Genomic DNA, 27,462 nt, shown 5'->3' on the forward strand with positions numbered 1-27,462 from the left:
TTGTTCAGTTTTAGCAGAAATCTCTATTCAGGGATAAATGCCAGATGTGCCTCTCTTTACCCTATTGTTGTTGTTAAGTGCTGTATTTGCCCTGTAGATACTCTTTAAAATGAAATGTGTCTTACCGAATATCCGGGTAGCAAGGAAGTCTGCTTTATAAAGGATCCCTACTTGTATAATCCTAAGGAGCTCTGGTAGTGTAGTGGTTACGAATCGGGCTGCGAACCACAAGGTCAGCAGTTCGAAACTACCAGCTGTTCCAAGGGAGAAAGATGAGGCTTTCTGCTTCTGTAAAGATTTACAGCCTCGGAAACCCTATACAGGGTGGCTATGGGTCAGAACTGACTCGACGGCACTTAACAACAACAACAGCTAGTATAATCCTTAGATGGATTTTGTAAAGATAGAGGCTACTATATATTGGGTTTCCTTAAAGCAAGGTTTTCCTGCATTTTGTTTGGTTCCTGAAATAGTAACAAGCTGCATTATTCAGGAAAGGCAAGGAGCTGCCAGCCCTTTTGGAGGTGCTTAGCTCCTCATGACTTCACCATCCCTAAAGCATGCCAGTAGGGTAGGATTTTCACCCTCTCCCTCCCTAGCCCAACAAGCCACAATTAAGGTTTGTTGAGAGGGGGTTAGGGAGCAGAGAAAGGAAGAAAGAAAGAAAATACAACAGACATCAAGTATTTTTAAATTCAGTGGAGAATTGTGAGTAGAGAAATCCAAACATTCTATTTTTCTGACAGTATGTAGTGCTGAACATACCCCTAGAACCACCAAAGAGATTTAGGCTTGATTTGGCTAACAACTAACAGAAGCACACACATACTCAGGTAAGTAAAAGCACCCAGTTCGCAAGGTCGAACTCACAGTAGCAGTACTCACAACAAAAGTGAATTTTCTGACAGGGAATCAATCCCTAAAGAGAGCATCTTGTGGTTCATGGCCCAGCGCAGCCTTCTGAAATATCACAGCGGTACTTAGTACTCTGCTTCCAGCCTTTAGTCTCTACCTCCTCCTCCTAGAGAGCTGTATTCCCTCACTAGGAGCTCCACCCTTCTAAGATTAATTACCTGCAGAGGCCTTGGATATGTGATTGATCCTGCAGGAGGAAATGCAATGGGAAGCTAATGCTGCATTTTATCCAGTAAGTAAAGTTTAGAGATGTTTACATTCTGCTGAGCAAGCGTGGTTCTCTCAAGACAAGAGATGCATGGGCTGTCCAATCAGCATGAAATCTCATGTGTACCTTGGTGGACTTCACTGGAACCTGTGAGGCTGGAGGGTCAGAACTGCTCATCTTGCAAAGAGATTAATTCTATTATGTGTTTTAATTAGCACGAAGCATTAGAAACTAATTCTGTTTGAGAAACTGCCAAATAAAAACTGGATTAAAATCCATAGAAGTTGGAATTTAGGGTTTTTCTGATGACTAAAGATTGTTAAATTAGATGCTGGAGTTTCCTAAATTTTGCAAGAAGTATTGTATTTTACCATACGGAGAAAAACAAGTACAAGATTCCGTAAATCTTAAACGAAAAAGGAAATATTGCATTTGATACAGTTATAACTTGAAGCAAGTGATCATCAAAGGGACTTAGTAATTTAGAAGGCCCATCCTTAGCTCAGATGTCTAACAGGAAGAAATGGCATCACACCAAAGATGTGATGTGTGTCCAGGAATAAAGCAGCTCTGGCCTCAAAGCCTGACTCTGCCGCCACTGGCTGGTTATAACCTCTGGGATAATCTAATTGTCATTTCCATGTATCCATTTCCTTACATGAGAAATGGGTAGTAACAGTGCTGCGTCACCTCCATTAGATGTGATCACAAACATAAAGTGTCCAGCTTGACAGACAGGTACAATGAGACATGGTTTGTGCCCATCTCATGATGTTGTCATCACTGCTAGCTACTGTTGACTCAGTTCCAGCTGGCACTGACCTTGTCTTGAACAGAACAAACCAGACTAGCCCTGAACCTTCTTCACGATCACTGGTATGTTCGAATCATTTATTAAAAGATCTAACAAGACCCAGAAAAAGTCAGAGGACAAGGGTGATATTCAGTGGCTGAGTAGCCAAAGGCAACTCATATGTGGTTCTTCCCTGTAACAAGATCCCCATTACACTGAGAACAAAACATTATACCCTGGCATATCCAACACCAAATAAGTTTAATCTTTCACCCTCAAACTCAAACCAAACCCATTGCCCTCAAGCTGAGTGCAACACAAACTGACTCTTTAGGATAGAGTAGAACTGCCCCAGAGGGTATCCAAGGCTGTAGTCTTTCCAGAATCAGACTGCCTGATCTTTCTCCCACAAAGTGACTGGGAGGTTCAAACTGCCAACCTTTCAGTTAGCAGCAAAGTGCCTCCAGGGCTTCTTTTCTACCCTCAAGGTTATCATAAAAACATCTAAGTGCTAAATCAGTGTGTCCAAAAGATCCCACATGCACAGCAGCATTTAAAATCACTCACAATCTTACCAGGACAAGATGAAGCTGAAGATGTTTGGAGCAAGGAACCAGCCAGGGTGAACTGCAATCAAAGCAGCTTCCTCCCTGTATTAGAACCCGTGTTAGCAGACAGGCTGTGTGCTGGTAGCTCTCCCTACGTGAGCCCATGTGAAGGGAAATTGCTCCAAGACGCCCTGATTCTTTGCAGGAGCTTCATGATCATGATAGCCACTTTTGTGGGGCATTTACTAGATTCCCAGGAGTCCTGGTGTGGCACTGTGGGTTAATGTATTGGACTGCAAGGTCGGTTTGAACTGCAAGGTCACCAGCCATTTATCAAAAGCCCTATACAGGATTGCTATGAGTCGGAAAGGACTCAACGGCTCTTAACAACAACTAGGTTCCCAGGAGTCCTGGTGTGGTGCTTCAAGTTAATGCGCTGGACTGCAAAGTTGGTTTGTACTGCAAGGTTGGCGGTTCAAGTTTACCAGCTGCTCCTTGGAAACCCTATACAGGGTCACTATGAATCGAAATGGACTCACTGACATTTGACAGCAACTGTGTTCTCAGCAGCACACCAACCACCACACAGGAGCTTTTCCATTTAATCCTCATAAAAACTATGTGGTATAGAGCAAGGTCTCCTCATTTCTAATATGGGGGTTATAGGAGTCCTGGTGTGGGTCTGTGGGCTAATACGCTGGACTGCAAGGACAGTTTGAACTGCAAGGTTGACGCTTCAAGCTCACCAGCCACTTCTTGTAAACCCTTTACAGGGTTGCTATGAATTGGAGCCAACTCGATAGTATTTAACAACAACAATAAGAATCTCAAAGTTTCAGTAACTTTCCCTGAGGCACATAGTATCTGTTCCAGGACTCAGTTTTCCCCTGCCCCACTACCTGGAGGGAAGCCTATGCATTTACCCACACTGGAATACTGCCTTACACCCACCAAAGGCGGCCGGAGATAACACAGAGACTCGTGGTAGGGACACTAGGATGGGCTACTCATCTCCAGATTTCTGTAATTAACAAGCAAGATAGTGGAGTTTATATCCGAAGGCCTCAAAGACATGCCGTATGGAATTTTACCATGCACTTAAGTAATATGCAGACAGCAGTGAGTCTGGGCAAATTCCACAATCTGTGCTGACATTCACTTACATTTACCCAGTGCCTGCTATGTGTGTGCCAACTCCTTTCTGAGTGATTGACATGTAACTACTCACTGAATCCTCTCAGCAGTCATGTGAGGCAGGTGTTACAGTTTTACCCATTTGACAGATGAAGAAAGTGAGCCCAGAGGTGGCACGACTTGCCCCAAGGTAGTAGAAATAGAAAACGACCCTGCCAGGATTTAAACTTGGGGAGTTCTGTGGACCCTGGAAAGGATTCTCCTCCCTGTGTGTCAGCAGACAAAGACAATTGTAAACAGGGCTCCATCTGTCTCTTCTAGTAGTTTGTGCTAATGACTCCACTGGGGAGCGCGGTGACTCTGTAGGATAAACACTAGACTGTGAACCTCAAGTTCTGTGGTTGGAGCCCACCAACCACTCCATGGGAGAAAGATGAGACTTTCTGCTCCCACAAAGATTTACAGCCTCAGAAACCCTAAACAGGATTATTATGAATAGAACCAAGTGGACAGCCAGCACCTAACGACAACGACGACTCCACTACACTTGGGAAAAAGATGGCACAAAAGAGAGTGGGTGATCCATGAGTCCTCCTTGCAGCCTTCTCCAAGCCCTTCAAGTGTGGACAGCCTTGGCAGAGAGCTGCTTCGATAGTTCTCCTGTTTTCACCCTTTCTGTTTAGCATATTCAGCTGACAGCTGGGTGGGACTGCTGGAAAGTGTCTGGGGACTGTTGAGTGCCTTGACACTTTTGTCAGAAGGACATTGGCAGGTGTCCAAACACTATGGTTGATTTTTAAACCATTTAATTGATACCATATATGTACCTTTTTTTTTTTTTTTTTTTAAGAAGAGGTAGGTGCCAGAATAAGAAAACGATCTTGGCAAAACCCTTATACACCATTTTTCCACCATTGCATTGACCAGACAGGGCCACAAAGCTGATACAACAGGATTAGCAAAATTGCATTGTTGGACATAGTCACAGCATGACATGTGCAACAGCAGAGGAATTTGGCAGGATTAACCTGCCAAGGATAAAGATGTAGCAGACAAGGGGCTGAATTAATGGACTTCCATGACGGAGCGGGAAATCTATTTGCATGCGACATTAACTGTGTGAATAAACCCTGGAGTGGACTCCTCAGGCCCCCAGCCCTTTTAGAATCAGGAGGTTTATTTTAAAGCCTACCTAGAAGGTGTCTGCCAAGATGGACTAAAAGCAAGCAAACTATAGGTATTGCCCTTTGGTTTATTTTCGCTGTCTTCTCAAAGTAGAAAGCCTGCCTTAAGTGTCTATAACACACATGTGACTTACCGCGCAGAACAATCTGAATACTTAAGAATTGTGGTGCCAAGCGGTCCCCACTTAGATTGTTATTGTCTATGAAAAAGCAAAGAAGAAACAGTGGTACAGTGCACAATAAAGTCGCACTCTAGAAAATGCCAGCTTGGAAGGGTTGTTTTGTCTCATTTGTGTATTCTGGTTCCCTGAAATTTAGGCAGTACTAGCATAAAGGAAGCATGACACCCAGGATGCAAAGTCTCAGGTGGTACCCAGGGTCCAGCCTGGCCTCCAACAGGGTGGGCCCCTGAGAGTAAATGCCTCACTGGTCCTGCATCAACACATGAGGAATCTAAAAGTTACCCACATACAAGGCACCCATTCAAAAACAGGGTATACATAAATGCACATGCCCCTAGCTGAAAAGCTGAGTTGAGGTGCCCCCCTAAAGTAGATTCTAAGAAATTTGTTAAGTGCAGGTAGTTTATTTGGATGGAGCTCTGGTGGCACAATCATTAAGCACACAACTACTAACCAATATGTCAGCAGTTTAAACCCAACCACTCTGTGGGAGAAAGATGTGACAGTCTGCGTCTGTGCAGATGTACAGCCTTGGAAACCCTACAAGCAGTTCACTCTGTCCTACAGGGTCACTGTGAGTTGGAACCAGCTTCACAGCACACAGGTTTATGTGGGAGGTAGTCCCAGGCAACAGGGACTGGGCAAGAGAGGAGGGCAAGGGAGTCAATATTGTTATTGGTTAGCTTCCAGCCAGGGGAACGTGAGGACCTCTGGGAGCCAGTAGAAACGGTCTCAAGGTTACTCATCCCAGAGAGCCAGGGTTATTTATCCACCAAACCTGGACCTTCACTGGTTGGGGTGTTAACTCCCTTGGGCTCAGCCATGGAGGCCAAGCACCCTCCTGCTCCTACTGCTGACCACAGGGAACCCCCAGGTCGAGTCAAACCCTATATGTGGGAAGCATGGTGTGAGGCACCAATAGCCCCTGCCACATAGGCAAGAGTCTGTTTTCTTTGGAAGATGTTGAAACATTACCAGATTCTACTGTGCTGTGGCACCCTGGGAACATCAGATTTCATCAGAGCCCTCGATTCTAAGCAGCAGTGCCCAAACCTGGTTTATCAGAATCCCTGATGGTGTGGAGGCCTTCACTCCCAAACAGACTGACTTAGGACCTTAGAGTTGGGGTGGAGCCCTGAATCTGTGCATTTCAGAGCCCCATGCTCTTCAGCCCTCTTACCCACACATACTCCCCATGACCCCAAGCCAGCCCATTCCATATATGGGGAGTGGAACTCCAAACAGAATCTCTATGGATGCAGCTGGGAGGTGGTGGATGAGGATTCCTGTTGTAGTTGTCTTTTTTCCAGAAGTAACAGGCAGAATAATGGTTCCTCAGTTTGAGAGCTCTGGTACCATAAAGTTGAGATAAATGTCACATTCTTGGTGTTGCCTACAGCAGTGATCATTATATGATTAAATTTTTTTAAATCAGAATTAGTTGCCTTGACCCTGTAGAGTCAGCAGCAAGGTAGGGCTAACAGAAACTGTCCAAAGTGGGAAATCAGAGAGAAAAGGCTTTGGTGAAAACTGGTGAAGTATTTTGGAACACCAGACATCATGTGTTCTCTTGAAATGGCTCTGGGCTGGCTGAGGTCCTTACAGAGGAGACATCAGCTACAAAGACCTTGAGATGGAGGAGCAGTGTATGTTCCAGCAGAGCCCCTCCATGTGGCTGTACCAGAGCATCTTGCCCAGGGACAGGTGAGGACTGAGCTCTAGGCCAAGTCACATGCCCTGGGGCAGACTAGCATCTGTCCAAGAGACGGGGCTCCTTCTAGTTTATAACAGGCTCCGTCCACAAAAAAGCCATAATCTTTTACATCGCCCAGGCACCGTGTGGTCTAGCCCTATGTTTTGAGATCTCAAAGAAAGACTGTATGGAGACAAATGTAAAAACCTTCCCTAAAAGCCAAGACAGTAAATTCCAAAAAGGCAAGTTCCCCCCCCCACCCCACCCCCCAAAAAAGCTAAAGAGGATAGAGAGAAACACTGTTAACTGATGATATATGGAGGGGATAATAATCAATGTAATGAAACAAGCTATATGAATGGTTGAATGTGAAGCTGATGATATGCCCTGTAAACTTTCACTCAATCCAAAATAAAAACATTTAATAAATAAAAAAAGAAAGACTTTGTGGACAGTGTGGGGGTGGAGAGGTAGGAAGATGGTGTTGGATGGACATACAGGGCCGCACCCATGGTCATGACCTTGTGGGACTTTGCAGAGAGTTTGGTTTTATTCTGGGTGTGAGGGTGAGTTAATGAAGGTTTGAGCAGGAGAGTAGCAAGATCTGATTCTTAAGTGAAAAGTATTGCCCCATCTGTGAATCCCAGGGGCACACGAGTGTTATCTGTAAGACAAGTTAGAAGAGTTGTGCAGTGAGAGGAGGTGGTCTGGGCTGGGGGTCTGGGGTGGCTGTGGATGTGAAGACATGTCACTTCAATGGGAAAACATTGGGACTTCAGGACGTTCTGACAGATCATAGGGGACAATAGGAATACATTTTTATTGTCATGGTACCCACACACTCCCAACTTTTAGAACTTCCAAATCCATGTCCGAGCAGAAGGCCTCTGTGTTGCAGATGCTGTGTGAATGCTAGTGTGATAGATGATTTCACAACAGCCTCTGCTCAGCACCTCCATCTCCTCAGACAAGCTGAAGAATTCAAGGCTAACGGGCATTCACAAGAGGTGCAGAAGTCACAGAATTGTGGGTAAAGAGCTCAGGCTGAGCAAGGAAGGGTTAAGTAAGCCCTTCCCAAGAGCTACCTTAGACCTAGAGTGCAGCTTCTTACCTACTCATGGCTTACTGTACATGTATGTGATGTGTCACCTTCCTCGGACTTGTGCAGGTTTCACCAGGCACCCCCAACATGACCTGTCCATGTTCATAGTCTTGGCTGAAAGAGCACAGTCACTTTGCTGGAGGCTCCGGCTGCTCAGCAGTGCCCATTCACTGTCCTTTTGCTTCATTGTCCAAAGAGCTAACCTCACTTTCTGAAATTTGTTCCTTCTCAGGTTGAGTGGCTGATGGTTCTCAAGGCAGTCCACAGAAAGTTCAGGCCCATAGAAAAATGAATTGTGGGGTCTCTGTCTGGCTGTTGCTCAGACATCAATCATACTGACTCAGTCATGGTCAACGCTCATCAGAGACCTGTATTTGTCAGCATTTGTTGCAGGGCAGGTGTTCTGATCTTATTATTACTCTGCTTTGCTGGTGCTGAAATAGAGGCCCAGAGGGTTCAATAACTTGCCTAGGAACAGAGGACAGGACAGAGTCAGAACGTAAACCTACTGCCATCTGTTTCCAGAGCCCTTATGCTTAACCACAGTGGCACACACATACACTAGTCACACATACACCCACTAGTCATTGCTGCACATCCAGAGAGCAGGTTACCAGCCTCTTGAGCTGGGAAGACCCTCTAAAAGTGTCTGCTCCAGGCTCCGCTTCAACAGATGAGGAATCTGAAAGGGAAGAGATGCTGGGCTGGACCTTGTCCACCTAGGGAAGTGGGCAGCTGGGCTGGAGCTGGAGCTAGATTGCCGGCCCACCTGGTTCCTCCACTGCTCCTTTTCCCACGTGTTCCTTCATTGTTCTGAACTGTCCTTCCTTCCTCTCAGCTTTTCGTTCCTGATTATGTGGCCACAGTGACAGATAGCCTCATGGTTAGGATGAAGATTCAAGCTAGCTATGTTAGCTAGCTTTTCCCCCTCTCTTAGTGAAGTGTTCTTCAGCTCTATGCTGCGGAGTCTGAGCAGAAAACCCCAGCTTAGCAATTCTGGATCCCAGTGTAGAGTCTGGCCTAACATCCCAGCAGGAGTTATTTGATTCTAAACCTGAAAATCCAGACATTTCTCTACTCCAAAGTGTAATGTTAACCTATGATTAATGAATTACTCAAATTTCTGCCTCCCCCGAATCCTGCAAGAACTTTGGCAGAATGTGTGTGCCATATCAAGCACTCAGAACTCGCCAAATTTGTGTCCTTAAAATAAAGCCAGTTCCGAGATAGATAGCAGAATGTAGAAAGTCTGGTTTGGTCGGGTAACTAAGAACCACACAGCAGGCAGGAGTCATTTTGGGCCCAAGAACTGTTCATTTAAAAGTGTGCATCGGCACCTGGAAATAGGGACTAAACTCCAAATGCTATTTTCACAGACATTTACAGTACATATTTTCGTAGTGGTGATAAAATCCAGGCAGATGCCAAAAGAAAATGTCCAAAGTTGTTTGACTGCTGGGTTTTGCCACTAAAAAGACTCACTCACCATCCTGAAGGGTCCCAGTGGGTCCTCTGCCAATAAGAAAACAGGTTTAGTGTGCATTGTCTTTTACAGTGACTGCCTACATGTCCACAAATCCTCATCATTCATTGCCCTTATTTTGTGCCCAGGATATGTTTCCACCTTTTAGGGACTGAGTCAGAGAGATGGAGTTCCATCCCTGGAAGTGTTTGTTCTGGTCACGTTTGAAGGAGTCATATAACTTTCCCTTCCCTTTAAGTGTTACAGGGAGTAACAGTGACAGCTACAGCTTCCTCTGCCCCTTCAGGTACTGGATGGTGTATGTGTCATTTCATTCTCACCCCCTGGAGTAATCCCATTTATGTAAGAAAGTTAAATACACCTGGTTTCCCAGAAGTTACAAAAGGCTCTGATAGTTACATGCTAGGGTGAAACTTAAACTCAGATCATGCCTAATTCTAAGACCACCCTTACTACTCCATCACTTCCTCCTCTCTTTTTCAACTTCCAAGTCATCAAATTGAGATTCTGTGGCATGTGCATAATTTAAGCCTTCCTGTGATCGCTCTTGTAGCACAATGAATTTGTGACAACTCATCCTCTATTTGCAGGCAGGAGGGGAGAATTTGTTATAAGGACAACCACAACGACACTTCCCTGCACACTGCATAATGTCAGGCATTTATTCAATGCTTTCTGAGTACACCCTTTCACCCAGAGCTGACCCAAAGAGGCAGCCCCCACTAAGGAGAGACAAAGGTTTCATGAGTCTGGTCTGGAGCCAGGCAAGGAAGGCTTTGAGATGGGGGTGATTTTCTCCCCACTTGATGGTTGTCCTGCAAGCTGCTTGTCCTGCTTGCTCCCTAGAGTGCTGCCGGTGGAGGATGGGAACAGAGTCTTGTGGTCCAAGACTGTTGTACTTTCTGCTCCAACTGCCCCAGAGCCACCTTGACAGGCAGAGGGAGCGCTTGGAATGAAGTTTTCAAGTCAGAGCTGGGTCCTAGTCCCAGCTCTGGGTCCAAGTCCCTCGATTTTAAGTGTCACTCCCTGAGAGGAGCTTTACCGCCCAGGTTTGAGAGATGGGGAAATGGAGGCTGAAGAAGGTACGAATGGAAGGCACCAGCACTGGAAAAGGTGGGGATGAGTATTCAGACTGCATCACAGGGAGACGGGACTGCCACACACTGAGCCAAGGACAGCATCAGCATGGACACTCTGTCACTGGGATGCATTGCCACACCTCACCTCTGAGACTAGGACGTCCTGTGGGGAACAATCTTTTCACAGGGTTGCTGTGAATGAGAGGGTGTGAGTGAATAAATGAACTAAACAGACCAGGAGAGAACAGAGTTCCTCTGTCAGCCCTGGTCTGAAGCAAGCTACTTCCTTCCTGTGCCGTTCATGGAGCAACCTCTCTCCCCTGGAATGATCCCCTCAAAGATGTAGCATGGTGGACATGACTTGTAGTTCTAATTAGAGGAAAGAACAGACAGGCTCCAGAACCTAGGATGACCCATGGTGCCATGCCCAGTCCCTGTTTGTTGTCATTTTGACCCTCTTGAGCAAGAGACTTGAATGTGTTTCTTCAGACAGATGGGATAGGACACCAAGGTCTGGATAAAGTCTGGGAGCTGTAAGGCATCAGAAAGGTAGTCCCTGGCTGATTTGCTGCACTCAGGAAGCTACCAGGGTCAAAGTCTCAGGCTTGAGTCCCTTCACTTTGCGAAAATGAAAGAAGAAAAAGCACTTTCCAGTAAGTAAATCTCTTGGAAAGGTCCTTGTCTTTGTTCCCAGAGGATCTCAGGGGACAGGTAGCCAGAGGTGACACCCAGCAAGCAATTCGCAGTGACCACCTGCCAGGGATGGGACTGAGTGTGTTAGACTCAGAACATTGTTCTCAAAGAATAAGATTTCATTTTGACCCTACGTCCTCCTCAGTAGACATGGAAACAACTCAGCATGTGGCCTGGGAGTTCTGGGACCCTGGACAGACATAAAAACCAAGAGAGTAGAGGTTCTTGGCAGAGTTACAAGTAAGAAAATGAGGTAGGAACAGTCTCCAGTTTCTAAGTTTGGCAAAGGCGTAATGACCATTTCTGCTTGCCTCCCAGACAAGCATCATTGGGGGAAGAAATCAGTGATGGACCTTAAAAGTGTTCGGACACCAAAGTGCCGCAGAAGTTATACTAAGTTACACTTACTGCGTGAGAGATGAGGCATATACAAAACCATATGGGGGACCCACTGAAAGATTTTCTAGGATTATTTCTACTTTCATTTTCTACCGTATGCATTGACTTTGGCACTGCGGGTTAATGCACTAGACTACAAGGTCGGTTTGAACCGCAAAGTCAGCAGTTGAAACTCACCAGCTGCTCCTTGGAAACCCTCCTGTACAGGGTCACTATGAATCAGAACCGACTCAACGACACTTTGACTTCAACAACATACTGACTTTAGAGTCCTGGTGTGGTGCTGTCGGATAACCACAGGGTCAGCAGTTCAAACACAACAGCTACTCCTCAGAAACCCTATACAGGGTTGTATGAATTGGAACTGATTCAAATCCCCTTGTAAGATGTAATTCCATTTTCTTTTATAGAAACATTGGATATGGCCAGCTGGTTACAATGATCCTGCTAACAAAAAATCAGTATTATAAATATGTAACATTTTTAGTACGGTGCTAGACTTAGGGGGCCCCAGTTTTTCAGTGCTTCTAAATATAGTTTCTGTTTTAACCCAGTATGGTCATGAACCATACTCATATGAAGGAGGTAAGTAAGATAATAAAAGAAAAAAGATCATGTTTGTTCACCACTGCAAGTCTCAGGGCCAAGATGCATGAATAGGGTTGTACTTCCCTTTGCAGATATGTTGAAGGCAGTACACCCTCTCCCCAGAAGAGTCCCTTGCCACAGACAATTTTGTATCTGAGGTCCAAGGTCGTTTGGAAGTCACCAATTCCCACCATGCCCACCATGCCCTCCATGCATGAGAAGTTCATAGTCACTGAAAGAAGCAAGCTAAATGTGCATCAGTAGGTAATTGCAAACAAAATGTGGTACATACATAGGAATGCAATTCAGCCATAAAGAGAAGTGAGGTTATATAGTACATTCTGCAATATATGAGCCTTGAAAACAATATGCTGAGTGAATTCAACCAGTCACAAAAGGACAAATACTGTGTCATCTCCCTTATATGAAATAACAAGACTGCATAGAGACCAAGGTTTATTAGTGGTTACAGTGAGTTTCTATTTCTGATGATTGAAAATTTGGCAATAGTATGAGTGATGGTGGCACAACATGATTAATGTAATTGATGTTTCTAAATTGTACACCTGACAGATAATTAAATTAGCAAATGCTATATATATATATAATTTATTTTTTTTACAACTGTTTTAAAAAAAGATAAACTGTATTGGATCGGGTAGGGAGGGAGATGAGACGATTGAACGGGCTTGCATTCCAGTTCTAACCCTTGGCTGCTCTCTCTCCTCTTCCCTCACCTTACTCCCCCAGAAGCAGCGGCCAGCAGAGGTGACCCACGATCTCTTGGATTGGTGCGGTGGGGCAGCTGGTGTTGTGAATCAGGCCGTTGCCAATCAGAGAACGGCTACTTCACAACACCAGGGTCACACCCCATCACTAGCAGCACTCCAGGCTCCAGAACAGGCAAGGACGCCCACCTGCGGGGCAGCCAACCCTCCACAGTGGGTCATCGCTGGACATCTCCCCACGCTCGGCTTTCTAGTTAATGCGACAGTCCCAGGCTGCTGTTGGTTTTCTACCCCCACCCCCAACACAGATGGCTCCAGTTTTAAAGAAAAGGCCACTCCTGACAGTGGTAGCTTCCTTCTGAGGAAAATGGGAGTTCCAGCCCCTCTGAAGTATTGTCGTTGTTGTCATTAGGTGCTATGGAGTTGGAACCGACTCATAGTGACCCTATGTATAACAGAGTGAAGCACTGCCTAGCCCTGTACTATCCTCACAGTTGTTACATTTGGGCCCATTGTTGAGTCAGTTGATCTTATTGGGGGTCGTCCTTTTTTTTTCACTGACCCTCTACTTTACTAAACATGATGTCCTTCTCCAGGGACTGGTCCCTCCTGATAGTATGTCTGAAGTATGCAAGACGAAGTCTGGCCATATTGGCTTCCAAGGAGTACTGTGGCTGTACTTCTTTCAACAGAGATCTGTTTGTTCTTTTGGAAGTCCATGGTACTTTGAGTATTCTCCTCCACACCATAAGTCAAATGTATCAATTCTTCCAGTCTTCCTTATTCACATGTCCAAAGTGCATGAGATGAAGTCTCAACCATTCTCCTTCTAAGGAGCATTCTAGCTGTATTTCTCACAACACAGATGTGTTCCTTCTGAAGGTTTAAGTGCCACTAAAGTCGATATTTCCTCCTAGGTTCAAGAAATATATAGTGGTGCCTCTGAGCCGGGGTCTCTGATTTGATTGTTGGTGGCTTTGAATAGGACAAGATGGAAGCAAAGGGGGAAGTACCTAGTTATAAAGAGGGCTTCTGGTGTGGCACTATAGGATCAGCACTGGGCTGTGAGCCACAAGGTCAGTGGTTCAAACTGCTCAGAAACCCTATAAGGGTCACTGTGAGTCAGAACCAACTCAATAGCACTTAACTACAAGTCATAAAGATTCTGGCTTCATAGAGCACTCCCTGGAGAGGAAGGCCCATAGGAACACACCTAGTTCCTAAATGGTCTCAGGTTCCCTGAAGAGTAAACACCTTTCTTTGGGGGTAAGTTTTCTGTAACTGCTCATTGGGCAGTATCCTAATGACATAAACACTGGATGGGAACCAGACACGAAAAGGCCATTCATAGGGCGTGGATCCAGCAGACGTTCTACATACTATTATGTCTGCTACCAGGGAAAACTAACTGGGGTCTTTAGAGTTCCACCTTTGTTTTGTTTTTTAAGTTTTTATTGTGAATTAAGTGATAGTTTACATCAGCTTTACATTCATCCTATCGTATTTTATTTCATTGTGATGATTACAATCCCTTCCACGCATCATCATTCAACAGCATGTGCTTCCATTCCCTCTGGGATTTTTTTTGGATGTACACCAAAGCACTCAGGATTATGAATATATAACCATTCAAACAACCAAAGGGCATACCCCACAAGCTTGCCCCCTGGCCACCAGCACACAGCCCCTCTCCTTCCTTGAGTCTAGAGTCCCCAGCCACTCCATTTCTCCACATCATCGTCTCTGCCTCCATCTCTGACATCACTGCTTTTCTGGATAGGGTCCCGCACTCCGCTCTTCTCCCTTGATGGTCTCAGGGTCCTCCACTCCTGGACTGCAAGATCAACCACTCCCCTTCTTTTGTTACAAAATGTCTACATTTACATTTGCAACACTCACAATCAGTCCTGTTAGCAGTTCACTATTGAACCACAAGAGTCTTGTCCCCATCTCCTTTCACCAGCCCAGTCCAGACAGGTTGGAAACCATTCAGTGGAGGCCACCCTTTGTTTTTATGCCCAGCTTAGATCTTCCATGGGATACTGCCATTTTTCAGAACTAAGGAAGGAGTTTCCAAAGCAGTGACCAAGTTGGTTGGCATTCGTTCTGAAGCACTAAGAAACAGTAAGATGTTCATCTTTCTGACTTTCTACAGGACAGACACCTGGGCTGCCCTAATGAATGCAGGCTCTATCTGTGTAATCTGGATGCCATGCAGTGCATTCAAGGGGCTTCTGCTACCCCAAAGAAACCCAGAGAGACAATAAAGCCCAGCCCAGTGTTAACATTGTTCAGTGTCCACATTACACAGTCAGAGTCTGGAGTAATCAGAGCAGCCCTGGTCTCTGTTGTCTTAGAGTTGTAATGTTTTTGTGAAGTTATGCCCTCAGCCCACCCCGAGATCACCAAGGACACCTCTGAAGTATTGACTAAATTATGTTTGGAGACAAGTTACCTTCAGAGTATAAAGAGCCTCACTTTTTAAACAAGGTTCCTCCTACCTTCTCCATACAGTATATACACTGCATGTCTCTGAGTGTCTGTGTACATCCCAACTCCTTTACCAGCGGCACATCTGAAGCTTGGGCTGCTCCTACTGTGGTCCTGGGCGGCAGTCCCATGGAGTTAGAGATGCAGGCCAGACTCCACTGCACTCCTGCGGAGTGTATCTGGTGAGGAGCGGGAGCTGTGTTTCAACGGACCTTCCACATGTTTCTGAAGAATCACAGCCACCCCTGTGTGGTCTCCCCACATCCTTTCTAGCTCCCATTCCAACCCCACCTCTTCTAACATGCATCCAGAATGATCTTTTCAAAATACAAGCCTAAATAGTGTGACTCCCTCTACCCACTTCCCATTTAAAGTGGCTTAGAGAGTTGACCTCCTGGAATATGACCAGTACAGCCTATGGTGTGGCCCTTGGGCACTCCCCAGCCACCTCTGGCTCCACACCCTTCCTCCCTCTGGCACTACAGATGCCAGACCCCTATCCCAGTTCCTCAGCCCACCAAACTCCCTCCTGCCCCAGGGCCTTTGTAAATGATCCCAGCCTGCCTGCTGTCTTTCCCGGACTGATGCCTCACTATTCTCTAGACTTCAGATGGAGTACAGACTTCCCTAGACCGAAGGCCAAGGCAAGTAACCCAGGTGGCGCACTCTCAACAAGCTGAAGCCCTCAGAGCACTCTTCCCTGACATATTCACTGGGGTGAGTCTTGGTTGATTGTGTCTCCCCACTGGCTGTTAGCTCCTCAAGGGCAGGGACATTCATTTCATTCACTGCTGCACCCCCAGTCAGCTCAGCATCTGGCAGTGACTCTTCGCTCAATAATAGATTTGCTCCAGAAATGGATGAACACAGCCTGAACCATGAGTGTCCTTCAAGGTTACCCTCTTGTTCTCTTGCACCTGATTGGAGCCCTGGGTGTTTGTTTCCTTTAACAGGTGTGCCAATACCGCTCCTTGCTCTTTCTGTACATTTATCGATGGCTCTGCACCTCAGTGTGGGAAAATCAGGTCACCATCCTGCATAGCTACCAAGACCATACCTCCCTCACCATAGACCATTCCATGCTCTTCACTTAGGTGGTGTCAAGATTAAAACCCCAGCAGCGTAGCCCCTGGACCACAGCTTCATGCTGCTGAAAAGCCAGAGCACAGGGAAGACACCTGAGCGTGGAAGGGGTGACTGCCCCAGAGGCAACTTCTAGAGGCAAAGCAAGTCCTCAATTCTCAGAGACATCCACTCTGGTTTCTTAAACCCAGTAGACCTAAGAGTGTTCACTCTCTTTCTAAGAGGTTACATTCTGACCTTGTTTAAAGTACTACAGACTAAAACTGATTAAAAACCGAATATAAAAATGGGGTCAAGCCCAGCGAGAACAAGAAAGAGAACCATTTTAAGAGCCAGGGGAAGCTCCACTTAATTTTGTTGTTAAGCTGGTGGATTCATTTGAGGTTTATGGAGTACCTGCAGAGCTCTGCAGCTGCAGAGGTAATCATGTGCACCTCAATACTGGGTGTCTCCAGAGCCCAGCTGAGGGGAGGACAACCCTGGGTGCCTTCCTAGCACATAAAACCTGTTGCTGTTAAGTTGCTTCTGACTCATAGTGACCCGCCAGGACAGAGGAGAACTTCTCCGTAGGGTTTCCAAAGCTGTAATTGTGGAAGCAGACTGCCCCATCTTTTTCCTACAGACAGTGATGGATTTGAGCCGCCAACCTTTTGGTTAGCAGTCCAGTGCTTAACCACTGTGCCACCAGACAGCCTTGCTCAGCTCCTAGCACCTGCCAAAGCTCCTCCCACACACCTGTGCTCTCAGCATGGCAGCTTTTCCAGAACATGTGCTACCTGGAAACTACCTCCCTTACTCCAGACCATACCATATCTTTCACTTAGGTTGACTTGATACCATCTATTGTTAAGTGCCTATGAGTCAGTTCCACCACATAGCAACCTCGTATAGGGTTTCTGAGGAGTGGCTGAAGTGGTTTGAACCACTGACCTTGTGGTTCAGTGCTTATTCTGCTGCGCCACACCAGGACTCCTGATACCATCCAGCTTGGAAGAAACTGGACTATTTGCTTCTCCCCTCTCCTCCCAACCCCATTTTGAGAACATGCTTCAGTGATCTGTACTATCTAAAGTCTTCAATATAGAATGTAACTTCTTTAGATTTCTACATTTTGAGCCAGTCAAAACTCAAATTATGGAATTCTCAAGAGACTCATTGTAAACAACTAAAACCACCATCCTGCTGACCCCAGTCTGCACTTCTGGGAATAACTGAGTTTATAAGGTTATTTCTTGAGTAACTATTGGCTATCCTGGTGTGACACTGAGGGTTAATGTGCCAAACTGCAAAGCCGTTTGAACTGCTTTGCAGTCTGCAGTTCAAGCTCACCAGTCCCTCCTCAGAAACCCTGTATAGGGTCGCTATGGGTCGGATCCGACTCGATCCGACTTAACAACAACGACATCCAATGGAGCAGTGCTTCTCAATGCATGGCCCTAGGACCATGCACCATCAACATCACCTAGGGATTTGTTAGAGAAGCACATCTTCAGGTCCACATACACAAAAAAAGGCAATCACTGTCAAGTTGATTCCAATTGCTGGTGATCTCTTGGGTTAGAGTAGAACTCTGCCCCATAAAGTTTGAAATGACTGATTTTTCAGAAACAAACTCCCAGAGCATTCTTCCAAGTTGCCTAGGGGTAGACTCGAGCTTCAGTAAAGCACATTAGCTGTTTGTTTGACTGGAGACTCTCCAGCCTCACCCAGCCCTACGAAATCTGGAACCCTACAGCTGGGCTAGGTAATTGGTGTGTTCATTATGCCTCCAGGAGATTCTGACTCACACTCCATGTTTACCATCATAATGGCTCCATACACAAGGCATTGGACTGCAAACCAGAAGGTCGGTGGTTTGAGCCCACCAACCACTCTGTGGGAGAAAGATAAGACTTTCTGCTCCAGCAAAGATTTAAAGCCTTGGAAACCCTATGTAGGGTGCTCTGAGTAGGAACCAATTCGGCAGCACTTAACAAAATAGAATAAGGAGTGTGGGTGGTGCAAACAGTTCTCAACCACCAGCTTAAGGTGGGTGATTGGAACCTTCCCCGAGATGCCTTTGAAGACAAGCCTAGGACCTGCCTCCCTTAAAAACCCCGTGGCGCAGTTCTACTCTGCACACATGGAATCCACCTTATGCCGCAATCACTTCAATGGGAACGAACTAGTAAAAGAAGGGGTTGTTGTTAAGTGCTGTCGAGTTGATTCCGACCCATAACGACCCTGTATAGGGTTTCTGAGGAGCAGCTGGTGAGCTTGAAACACCAACCTTGCAGTTTAATTAAACTGCTTTGCAGTCTGGTGCATTAGCCCACAACGCCACAACAAGACTCCAAAAGAGGGGGATACCCAAAAAACTTCAGTACCAAATGATAAAGGGGTGAGGTAGTGGAATGTCAGTGCTTGTCACTTGCAGCAGTGTGTTTGGGGCATTTCTGTATGTAGAATACAGATTTTAAAAAGGAAAACCCCAGGTGTTTTGAGGCTGTGGGAACCCAACCCTCCCTGTCTTCACTTAACCATCCCCTTGACAGCTTCTCTTTATGCTTCACCATAGGACTATTAGAAGAACATTATTTCTACCAATTTAAAGGTATCTACATATTTTTTCATAATATACTGAAATCTTAATACAGTACATGTCACATGTTAAGTGTTTTACATTAATTTAAAGAGTCCTGGTGCCACACTGGTTAAAGCACTCAATTGCAAAGCAAAAGTTCAGTGGTTCAAACCCTTCTGGGTTTTCTCCTACTCTTGTGGGAGAAAGATGTGATGCTGTACTTCCATACAGATTACAGCCTTGCAGACCCTATGGGGCAGTTCAACTCTGTTCTGTAGGATCGCTATGAGTTAGAATCGACTCGGCAGCAGTCAAATGATGCATTTACGTTTATTTAATCTGAACTTATTGTTGTTAAGTGCTTTTGAGTCGGTTCCGACCCATAGCAATCCTGTAAAGGGTTTCCAAGAAGCAGCTAGTGAGCTTAAACTGCCTACCTTGTGGTTCAAATTACCTTGTGGTCCAGCACATTAGCCCATAGCGCCTACAGCCCCATTGTAAGATAAAGAACTAGAGAACTTGGCCCCAGGTGTGCGGCATCTCCATGCTGAAGCAGAAATTTGAATCCTGTGCTGCTCCCAGATCTGTCCTTGGAACCACTGCTGCTTTGCTATCTCCATGATGAACAATTAGGAGTCCCTGGGAGGTACTGCTAGGCAGAAGGTTGGATTCTATGTACCCAGAGGCACCTTGGAAGAAAGGCCTGGTGATCTGCTTCCAAACACAAATGGTAAATAAAATCCTATGGAGAACAGTTATACTCTGATACACATGGGCTTACCAGGAGTTAAAATTGACTCATTGTTAACAGCTTTTGTCTTGTTTCTTATAATGAACACATGGGGACCACAGAAAGTTGGTTTAGCTGGTCTGAGAAATTAAAAGCTGTTGACAGTTAATTTGAGGAGTCTCTGACCCTAAAATATAGTACCCAAAAGACTAAACACACTGGGCCATAGTTTTGTTTGAACTTGAAATGTTATGTTATTCTTTTAAAATGTTAATGTTACTCTTTTAACTCAAAGTGGATATAGTTTGGGTGGTGGTGTTTAGGGGAAGGGGGAGATTTTCTTGTTTTATCTCATTTACTTTAGGTATGTGGATATTTTTTAGTTTTGTTTTTAATGTGGTCCTTGTTCACAGCCAAGGACGTTTTCAACCTCAAGCATCTACCTTATGGTATTCACTGGCTCTAGGAAAGTAGCTCATTTTAAATTTTGTAAATATAATAATTTGAGGGGTTTTGTCAGTTTGTTAGGACACAAGAGGCCACAGATACTGCTGTTGGTGATCCCATGTGACTGAGTAGAAATGCCCTATAGGGTTTCCTAGGCTGCGTCACCACATCGTTCTCCCATGGAGCCACTGAGTGGATTCGAACTGCCAGCAGGTGCCTAACTAATGTGTCACCAGGCCTCCTTTCCCATGTGCTGCATCTCACCAAATGTTGTGAGACTTTTTCGGAAGGTTGTGATGCCCTCCTCAGGAGATTACACACACAGTGTTGAAATTTCAGGAGGAACTTCTGGGTAAAGGTACCTAAAGATTTTTGGTGGACTTGCAAGCTTTAAGACAAGGAGGGAAGAACGAAACCATTATCTGTTCCCCCAAGAAAACTCATTTAGAACCTTCCCCAGATCAGCGAGTTTCAAACGGCTATTTAAAACTGGCTATTTAAAAACGCATAGCAGAAAAGAACAGTTTTGATAGAAAAGTGGATTGAAATAAGCAGTAAAACCTAAGTTCTTTATTCTGACAGCCTTCAACTGCCTACAGCACTAGACTGCTGTTACCCGTTTCCAGGGGTGACACCGCAGGAAGATTCAAGCTGAGCCCAACAGAAGGTGGGACCTGGGATCAGCTCCAGGTCTGTCTGGGGGAGCTGTGCCTGCCTGGCAGAGCAGGTTCAGGTGCATGCAATACAGGCTTTGTCCTCAGCACAGCCCATCAGGGGTCAAAGATGACTGTAAATTGAGGCTGGATCCCTGGGGCAAAGGAGGGAGCTGCTGTGGGCACGGCCCCTGTGACCTGCAGTGAGCTGTCTGCCGCTCCATTTTACAATTGAGGAAGCTGAGACTCTAAAGGTTAACCTGTCCTAGGCCACACAGACTGACCCTCTATTTCCCGAGTCAGAGGTTTTTGTTCCAGAGCAAAGATAACAGCTATACACACCCTGCTGGCATGTACCAGGGACCAGCACTTCGCCTGTACCCACACATTTAGACTCACAGCTGTCCTGGCAGGGACAGGTAGTGCCATTGTCATTTATCACCTGCTCCAAAGCTAGGTGCTACTCATCCAGCACAAAGGGCTTCCTCCTCTTCCTTATATGCTGGGCAGCCTGCCCTCCCACCTGCAAACAAGCTATGCGGATGTGACTGTCTTCAAAGGTTCCGCCTGCCTTTGGCTTGAAACACTGGAACTTGGAGAGACAAAGCACTAGAAGAAGAAAGCTTAGTAGTCCCTGAAGTCTTGACTAGAAGAGTCATTTGTGTGTGTGTGTGTGTGTGTGTGTGTGTGTGTGTGTGTGTGTGTGAACCTCCATGAAAACTCTGCCACCTTTGCTTAACTGCTTTCTTCTGCCGTTGCCTGTACATTGCCGAGAGGGATACTCATCAAAGTCTAAAGGCAAAGAAAGAAAAACCCTATTCAAAGACTCAATTTTAAAAACAAAGACTACAGGCACAGAGGATAGAAAGGGAAAGCCCCGTATACTCACATCTCCAGAGATAACCATTACTTTTTCACAATTTGAATTTTTATGATTGCAAAATTAATGTACAGTTAAAGAAACACCGAAGACCAAACAACTGCTTCCAAAGTGATTATATGCCAGTCAACCATCTGAGACCAAAAGGGCAACATTAACCCACAGACAAAGCACACACAGTAAGGGGGGATGGGCCAGGGAGGAGGGAGCAGAGCGCTGTCTTATTGTGGAGACTTCAAACAAAGCAAATGTCATAAAACAAGATGTATATCAGTTGTTAAAGAGAAAACGAACTGGCTCTCTAAATTTTCATCCAAACTACAATAAAAAAACATTTTTTTTTAAATGATCTATGATAGAATGAAAAATAGAAATGTATTCCTGAACAGTACAACATTCCTAACAGGTCCAGGAGGCTACAGCCTTCAATGCCTGGGTTGCATGGGTAACCAGTCCCTCTCACCAGTGACGTCTAGAGAATAAATAGATTGGGGAGGCTTGGCCTGTCATCCTCTTAAAGCACAAATGGGACCGTACCACTAACCATTATCTTAGCCCCTGCCTCCACCCTCCTGTCAACTCCCCACTGGCCTGCCTAATTGTTCTCAAATGGACCTGCCTAGGAGCCCTGGTGTGGTGCTGCAGGATGATGCACTGGACCACAAGGTCAGTTTGAGCTGCAAGGTCAGTAGTTCGAATCCACCAGCTGTTCCTCTGAAACCTTATACAGGCTCCCTATGAGTCCGAACTGACTCAACAGCACTTAACGACAGGAGTCCTGGTGTGATGCTGGAGTTTGGTAAGTACTAGACTCTAAGGTTGATGTGAACCGCAAGGTCAGAGGTTCCAACTCACCATTCGCTCCTCGGAAACCTTATACAGGGTTGGTATAAGTTGTAACTGACTCAACGGCACTTAACAACAACAGCAACAGTACCTTGGCAGAGATTTCCAGACCCACACTGAACCTGTGCCGTGTGTCCCACCCATCCACAGCATGATTCCCTCCTACCTGGCTTCCCCTGCTCTGCCTCTCAGCCACAGCACATACTGCCTTCAGCATCCGACATCATTTTCTTATGATGGTCCTTCTCACACTGGACCATAAACTCTCAAGGACAGTGTTTGCTTTGTTCACTGGTATATACTCATCACTCAGCGCATTGCTCATTAAATGTTTGAGTCAACTTGCGACTCGTTCACAAGCCCAACGGGTGACTCCTCAGCTGCTTTTGTGTGTCACTTAAGTGCTGGAAAGTTGAAAGTGTATCTAGACCCAGTCCCCTTCTTTACTGACAAAGACAGTGAAGCTCATGTGAGGGCTCTGGCCAAAGGAAAGGGTGTCTTCCACGGGGCATTGAGAGATGGAGGCTGTCACGCACAAGCCTGGGAATTTAGGGGGCCTCTTAACTGAGCTTCTTGTTATGTGCCGTGGAGTTGGTTCTGACTCACAGCGACCCTGGACAGCGTTTCTGAGGCTGTAAATCTTTACGGGAGCAGAAAGCCTCATCTTTCTCCCGCAGAACAGCTGGTAGTTTCACACTGCTAACCGTGAGATTAGCAGCTCGATTTATAACCACTATGCCATCAGAGCTCCTTTTACTGAGCTGCTTTTTGTTGTTGTTGTTGTTAAGTGCTGTCAAGTCGGTTCCGGCCCATAGCAACCCTGGACACGGTTTCTGAGGCTGTAAATCTTCACGGGAGCAGAAAGCCTTATCTTTCTCCCTCGGAGTGGCTGGTAGTTTCAAACTGCTGACCTTAAGGTTTGCAGCCCGATTTGTAACCACTACGCTACAGACACAGAAAAGGACTTCCCGGAAAGGTTAGGCTCCCCCATTCCACACTCACAGCACCCTGCACTGCAAAGTAATTCAGAATAAAGCAAATAGACATGACTCTGTTTTCTCTAGCAAGCATTAAACTTCAGGAGCTTGGGGCCCATGTCTGTTTAGCCCCTTTGTCTCCCCAGCACCTGGCACATAGTAGGTACTTTGAGGGATAGCTGACTTGCAGTCATATGCAGTGCCTCTCCTGACAGAGCACCAAACATTCAGATACTGATGTCAAATGGATGGTGCCACCCACTTGGGGAGACAGTGTCTTGGCATAGATATCCCTATTTTTTTGTGGGGACAGTGTGTAGTGATCTAGGAACTAGAGGAGAAACCTGGAACTATTCTAACTAAAACCCTTATATCAGAATTATCACCTATAACAAGAAGTCTGGTGGGGGGCCGGGGGAAGACCAGGGCTCCACCACCCTTCTCGCTTTAAGGTCACAAGATGGCGGCTTCTGCTCAAAGCATCACCTCCACATTCCAGGGAGGAATAAAGGGAAGCAGAAGGGCCAGTGGTATACTCTGCTTTGACTAGGAGACCTAGCTTTCCCACAACCTCCACCCAACAGACACAAAGCACACTGGGCAGAACTCCATTGCCTGGTCAAGGATGTCAGGGAGATGGGAATGGAAAGAAACAAGGGTGGAGGCAGTCTCTGAAAGCTGTAGAGTTAGCCAGTCAGTGCATCTGCCAAAACCATGTATATTATTTTTAGTGTAACAACTGTGTGGATTTTCTCATTATGAACATAATGAATATACACGGTCACTTTAGAAAATATTTTTGTTAACAACACTATGGTTGCTCTGTAATCAGCCTTTTCACTTGATACTGTGAAAAATCTTTCCAAATTATTAAACATTCTTTGCAGAAACACTTTTTATGACTGTATCAATTAACTAGGGAGATTTGTTTCTTCACTCCTTGGTGTTTGGCATTTCGATGTTTATCAGAGTAAATTAGGGGAAGCCAACACTAGTGACTCTCTTCACAACAAAATCTTTGGCCTAGAAGTTCCCCTCCTAGGAATTTTTCATCAGGGAATAATCTTGAATTTACACATCCTCTTGAGCTTTTGAGTCCACCAAGTTACTTTCCAGATGGATGGACTGTTCCTATGTAGCCTCAGATCCTGTACCTGCCAGGAATGTATTACTATTCAGGAATACATTTTAATTTTCATTGTGTCAGAAAGTTAGCCAATGGTCCAATCCACAACCCACCATGGGGATGGTGCAGAACTGGGAAACATTTAGTTCCTATGTGCATGGGGTCACCATGAGTCAGAACCAGGGTGGGTTCACCAGTAAGAATGGTATGCTTGAGCTTTCTTGCATTGAACAAGGTACTCATGGGTTTGTGTTTACTTCCTAATCTGGGGTAAGCGTTTTCCAGCAGAAACAAGTGCCCATTCCCACCAAAATTTTCGCCAACACTGAAACTAAACAAAACCATAGGTTGGGGGAATAGAAATTGTAGCCTAACCCAACCCCTCACTTCGCAGAGGAGGGATGAGGCTGTGCAGCATTGCTGGCCCTAGAGCCCCTTAGAACCGGAACCTCCCAAAGTCCAAGTGCAATAGTGTAAGGACAAGGATCCAGGAGAGTTCAGGGGGCCCTGGGAGGTAGGAGCTGGTGCCAGGGGTTCTCAAGGAGAGAGAAAGGCCAGGAGACCTTGGGGACAGAAGCCAAATAAGTCATGGGTATAGCCAGTCCTTGGCCTGGGAGTCAGTCACCTGGACAGACAGATTTGCTTCTGACTCAGTCCCGTATTGCTACTTGAAAGGTCTGTGATCCTAGGTTTTTCATTTCCTGGTCTCTGTGGTCAGCATCTTTATCTGTAAAACTAGGAAATGAGGCTCGGAGTGGGGTCCTCTTCCCAACCACTCATGCCTCAACAGGGTGGGACTCACTGCTACTTCTCCTGAGCCACAAGTATCAGCCGCCCTGAGACCAGGCAGGTTCTCCCTTGAGTCGATGATGTGGCAATGCTGTGGACTCCATCATCCTACCTGCCTCTGAGTTTCATGGCTGTGATGGACAGCTTCCGGTGCTCTGACTGCGTTGAATCCTAAGCTCTGCCCAACCCACTCAGTTGTTTTGCACACGCTGCTAGAAAGTGCCAGGGAGTTAACACCCGAACGGCTGTGTTCCACTAGTGACAGATGGGAGACAGAATTGCCCCAAATTTCACACAGCTCCTCAGAGGATCTCCAGCAGGATGGAACCCTAGTGCCCAAGTTGATGGTTCAGCTACTCTTGTTGACTTGTCCTCCTCCACTCCCGCCCACTCCAGGTTCCTGGGATCTCCTTCCAGATAAACGACTTGTCTCAAGATCTGCCTTTGAGGAAACCTAACCTAAAGAAAAGTGCTGCGTTTGTAGCCCAAGTCAGAGCCAGCGGCATAGGTGTACACACTACCCAGAGAGAACACATGTTTTAGGGACAATAAGCAGGCACCAGAGCTACAGAGCTCAAGTCTGTCACAAGGGTGATGACAGTTGAAGCAATGGCTGCGACCACAGGCCATCAAAGCAGGAGCATATGAGCCAGACAGATAGGAATTCAAATCCCAGCTCTACTAATCACCAAAAATGAAATTTTATGTCTTCAATAACTTGCTAGGTCTCCCCTTCATCAACTGTGGAAGCGATTCCTGAATTACAAATGGTTTGCACTAGACTACTAGCCTAAATCTGATCGCTATACTTTTTTGGAATCCTGGTATAGTGGTTCAAACCTAGGGAACCGCTCCTCAGAAACCTTATACAGGGTCACTGTGAGTTGGAACTAACTCGATATCACTTAACAACACTAACCTCAAGGTGGGTGGTTCTAATTCACCCAGTGGTACCCCAGAAGAAAGGTCTGGTGATCAGCTTCTGTAAAGACTGTAGCAGAGAAAACACTATGGCGTACTTCTACTTTGTAGCACACGGGATCACCATGAATCAATCCGCTTGTCAGCAATGGGTTTGAGTTTTTCATGGATTTTTTTGTTTTGTTTTTAGTTCTTACAGGACTGGTGAGAGCTGATACAGTGGGAAAAGCAGAAGACAATCCCCCCTTTATTTTGAGGCAGCGATGGAACAGTACTGCTCTGGTCTCCTTCAAGGAAGAGCTTGCTAATCAGTTGCAAGCGGTGCGGAGAGCTGACAGGCCTCCAGCTGCAGCAACTTCAAATCAGCCTCACTTTTGAGGCAAGGCCACGTTCTTTCCCAGGCAGCCCCTAGTAATGACTGAGCACAGTGGCCAATTCCATCCAATGCAGCAGAATCTTTGCTCAGGAACCCCCACTAGGTTGGCTGAGACTTCATCAGATCTGTACTGCAGATGGGGAGGTTCTCCTACCTGCTTCCTTCCCTTTTTGTCCTCACAAGCATTGCCCCACCCACTCCAACCTCTTTCACCCCTACCTCCCTCTTAGGTGGGTCCTCTGGAAAGACGATGCTAACACATCTTCTTCTTCTTCCCTTGTTTCTGAGCAAATCGACTGCATGGAATGTTCTATCTGTTGGCAGCAAAAGATACAGGTTTTCACAGGGCTTCATTTGAGCGTCTAGGATTTAACCCCAAATGGGATCTCTCCAAAGGAATCATGATCAGTCAGGATCCTACCATTGCAAGCAACAGAAGTAAACACTGCTTAATTCAATAAGATAATGAACAATATTTTATTGGAATGCTAAGGGATAGTATACTTAGAGACTTAAAGGAAAATTTAAAGAATCAAACTCAGAATTGTTGTTAGCTACCATCAAGTAGGTTCCAACCAGGACTGGATTACCAAAAAAAAAAAAAAAAGGTATGCACAGGTCTAATTGAGCATTCTTGCTAATCTGCAGTGCACAATTTCACCTGTGTCCCGTTAGACCCACATCAAATTGCTAACCTGAGATTGGAAGTAAATACAATTAAACCCAATACAAGGAACCATGCTTACTGACTCATAGTGAGCCCCTAGGCAATGGAACTGTATGCTTACCAGGCCTGCACCATCCCCATGATGGGTTGCAGATTGGACCATTAGCTGATTTTCTGAAGTCAAC

This window comes from Chrysochloris asiatica, unplaced genomic scaffold (genome assembly GCF_000296735.1).
Source record: "Chrysochloris asiatica unplaced genomic scaffold, ChrAsi1.0 scaffold00124, whole genome shotgun sequence".
Classification (NCBI taxonomy): domain Eukaryota; kingdom Metazoa; phylum Chordata; class Mammalia; order Afrosoricida; family Chrysochloridae; genus Chrysochloris; species Chrysochloris asiatica.